Raw genomic sequence first — 4,512 nt, forward strand, 5'->3', positions numbered from 1 at the left:
TTAACTTTTTAGCAAATGCCAAGTTACCTGTGTAATTTCTACAATCTTTGTTAAAGTGCTTTATTACATTTCTATCATCCTAAATTGTACACCTTATGATTTTATTCTATGGTAACAAAGGGGCACAAGCAGCAATCAGGTTGTCATTCCTCTCATTCAATGAATGTTTCCTGTGATTACTTCCTGACATATGATTTAGTAAGATTGAGAGATGGTTTGGTTTGATATCTTCTAACGTATCCATGAAAATGATATTGTACAATTACCTATAATAATGTGCAGGAAGCCCAGGGTAAGGAAAGTTGGCTACTGAAGCTCAAAATCTTGTGGGGGTTTTTTGGGCAGGGGGTATGAGACATCTTTTTATTGTACATTCATGATGATTTTATGCTTGGTATCTTGTTGGTTATGTGTGATCCCACTTTTAATGCTATTTGCACCTGATAAACTTTCAGGTTAATACAGCTTCATTTCCAATCCTGTAACATTTAATACCAGAAATGTGGGTGGGGTGGGGGGTTGTTCTGCTTTAGCTGTGCTATAGTGCAAGAGTACCATTGACATAAGTAGATGGAGTTGGATTTTGGGGTACCTGAATTATTTTCTTTTTTTAAAAAAAGTTCCTATGTGCTGTAGTTCAAAAGACATAAGACAAAATGTGAGCTCTCCACCCCCACAATTTCTGTAAAATGCTGGCTGGTAGTCCCTGCTTGAGGGACGCGGGTGGCGCTATGGGTTAAACCACAGAGCCTAGGACTTGCCAATCAGAAGGTCGGCGGTTTGAATCCCCATGACAGGGTGAGCACCCGTTGCTCGGTCCCTACTCCTGCCCAACCTAGCAGTTCGAAAGCATGTCAAAGTGCAAGTAGATAAATAGGTACCACTCCGGCGGGAAGGTAAACAGCGTTTCCATGCGCTGCTCTGGTTCGCCAGAAGCGGCTTAGTCATGCTCGCCAGAAGCGGCTTAGTCATGCTGGCCACATGACCCGGAAGCTGTACACCGGCTCCCTCAGCCAATAAAGCGAGATGAGCGCTGCAACCCCAGAGTCGGTCACGACTGGACCTAATGGTCAGGGGTCCCTTTACCTTTACCTTTAGTCCCTGCTTACAGGGTTTCACCCAGTGAGTGAAGTCAAAGCTGGAATTGGTGAGTGACCTTTTTGGACAACAAGAGCTAGGCATTACTAAGTAGTTGCCATTTCTGAATTTATCTCATTGCTGCCCATCTCAGGCATTGCATATTGGGCAAATCATTTCTAGAATGTCTTCTTAATTTCAGGACAGCCTTCAAGTTTGAGGTGGTCCTGGGCAGTGTGTTAGCTTTCATTCATGTATCTCAACAGCCTCAGTTCACAATATCTATACTCAATATAGAGTGTAGCGCTGTTCTCTTTTTCTTTGACTACAAAATTTTTCAACCTATTTTGTAAATATTATAACAGTGAGGCCCAGATTGCCCCCATGTTCTTGAAAGGGACTGGTTGCCTAAGGCAATTTATTTACTTCGTTAAATTTGGTATCACAGCTTTCCACCAATGCTCAAGGTGGCCAAGAGCAATAAAATACAAATACAATAAGACAACACAAGTTCAAAGCCAATGTGAGATTTAAACAGATTGTGTCTTCTGGCTCCATACCTCATCTTAGCCACAACACTGTAGAGGTCTAAACTTCTGTATGGCTAGCCAAATTATTTTATTCTAGTTTCTTTATGAAGCAATGCCAATATCCAAGTTAGAGTTTCACCAGCCAGAAAAAGAAGACTTCCTTTTAATATGGGAATGGATGGATCACATATAGTTTCCCTTTGATGTTCATGTAAATGATCAAGGTGAATTCTTGGCTTCCTGAATGTCTAATGAACAGACTTGTCAACTGTGCCTGGCTTATTTCTCTCTGCTTCTGTTGGTCTGGAAAAATACATGTGAAGCAAGAAGGAATTAGGGGTTTCTTTTTGAGATCAAGCAGCTTATCCTGGTTGTTAATAAAAACATGTGGCTTCTTTTTCATTCCATTAATACCTGCTAGTTTGAATACAGCTTTAAGCTCTTCTGTGTCTAAACACCCAAATTACTGCTGCTAAGGAGTGTGTGCTTGCGTGGGCCGGCCTGTGCATTTTATTTTCTTTTTCCCAGGCCTTGTCTTTTCACAGCAGCTGTCTTTTCTGAAATGATGCCTCTCCGTATTTTGTCAAATGGTCAGGCACAGCTGGTGAACTTCTTCCCTTGGGTTATGTACCAGTCAGAAACTCAGCTCGATCTACATCTTCAGATGTTGACCTGACTCAATGTGGCAATAACTGTCAGAGCACATGGTAGAATTCCATTTATCAAGTCCTTTTTAAAATCAATTGTGCCACAGGACTAGGCTAAACCAGCAATTATCAAGCCTTGTAGACTAACAGAATGCTGTGCCAAATCTCTGTGGTATCACTATCACGAGAACATGCTCTGTATTCAAATCCCAGCTAACTTTGAATTTGAAACCGAGACACTAAAACCATATTGTTCAGAGACCAGTACAATATAGCAGGCAATCTCATTTCACAAAACAGCCATGGACAAGATTCAGAGATGGATCAACTGCCATTGCCTCCTTTTAAAAATAATAGACTTTCCCATTGCATTAACAAAAAAACAAACCAAAGATGTGAGATCCTATCCTGGAATTTCTGGTTTGCATCTTGGCGCTTAAGCTGAACACTGGAGATCACAATAGAACTTGCAAAAATTGGGTTGAATTCAGAGCAAGGAATTTGGGTACCTCAAAAGCCATATTTGTTGTTTTATTCTGACTGGAGACTCTTGAATTTATATATATCCCACTCTGTTCCGTGGGCTCAGAATAGCTTTTACAGTAGCTTTCCCTGAATATAAATCCTTAACCGTCCTGTCCTCATGGGGCTTGTAATCTATTATACAAAGAAACTTTATACATTCAAAGAGGAAACAGCTTGCCACCCCTTCCCGGTGCCAGTAGCTTCTGCAGCCTGAAACCCATTTTGCACCTCACATGGTCTAAGTCTGCGGGTGAGGAACCTGCAGCCCTCCCAATGCTGTTGGACTCCAACTCCCATCAGCGATTGTGTTGTCAGCGATGATGGGATTTGTAGTTTGACAGCACCTGGAGGGCCACAGATTCAACTTTCCTGCTAATTCCAGCTAATTATTGCCACGTAACTGTCCTACATTCCATCTTAAGATGTTTACAAGCAGCAGGGGGTGGAACTTTTTGATCATAACCTGAGACATCTCTCTGCCTCTAGCACCACATTCTGTACCACTTCTGTCCTGAAGCACAGCAGCATTCACAGTTCCTGTCTCATTTCAGATGCATGGCTCCAGAATGAGAAAGCTCATGTGGTGTAGCTATTAAGAGTGATGGACTAGGATTGCGGAGACACATGTTCAACTCTTCACCCAGCTTTGAAGCTCACTGGTGAACTTGGACCAGCCTAGTGTACCTCACAGGATTGTTATGAGACAGCAAAGCAAGACATATTGCTTTCCTTCGCTTCATTTCCATCCCAGCTACTCAGCGTAACCTGCCTCACAGCAGCCCTGTGGGGTAGGCCAGCCTGAGCTCCTCGGAGGATGCTTGGGGTGGAAATGTAATGCAATCTGTCTTGTTTCACTTAAAATATAGACCTGCCCACAAGATGGTTATAAATAGCTTTCATATAGTGCATTTCAAATGTTTACATCATGTCACATATATTATTCAATAGTCCTTACAACAATCCTGCAAGGTGTGGTAAGCTAACTGCTTTTGGCAGAAGTGGCAGATACATGTGTGTGCGTTTAACATAGTGGCAACTGGGAGGAGAAATGGACATTCTCTGTTAATGGCACACATTCTACTCCAGAAGCCAGCTGTACCATCAAATGCAGCATATTCTGTGGGGAAAGGAATATGCAGCATGCAGCGTTCAAGCCATGTTTAATTTACAAGTCCCAAGAACCTTTCCGCTCTTGTTCCCATGGAAACAGATGCCTGTAAAAAAAAAAAAAATCCTTACAGCTGTGTGCTTTGCCTTTACACCACAGCTGCTTAAATTTATCTGTCATTTTTATCTGAATATTCAGAAATCCATAGATTTTTGCCCACGGCCTGTTTTACAAGGGCTAGCTGTGGTGATTGCCGCACCCCTTTTTGTGCAACGGGAGCAGCTTGCAACACATTTAGCTCTGCCTCAGTGTCACGAGGAAGCAAAGCCCATCTGCAAGACTCCAAGCAGCAGCTGGAGTCCAGAAGGCCTGCCCTTTTAGCTGTGCACAGCTCTCTCGATTATATTTCAGCTTAATAAGCTGCTGCACAAACCTCTCTCTGCCACAAACATCTTGTCCCCACCCCCCTTCAACAGTCTGCAACGGTCTGACTCCCTAAATCTCTTTGATGGGGTTGTTTCCATGGCATTAACTGCATCTCTCTTTGTACACAAAGCAGCAGTCCCCCCTCCTCCCCCAGCCGTCAAGGTAGAGGAAGCTCCGGAGACTGTCGTTTGGCTGTGTG

Source organism: Podarcis pityusensis (genome assembly GCF_964106645.2).
Source record: "Podarcis pityusensis genome assembly, chromosome: 6".
Classification (NCBI taxonomy): domain Eukaryota; kingdom Metazoa; phylum Chordata; class Lepidosauria; order Squamata; family Lacertidae; genus Podarcis; species Podarcis pityusensis.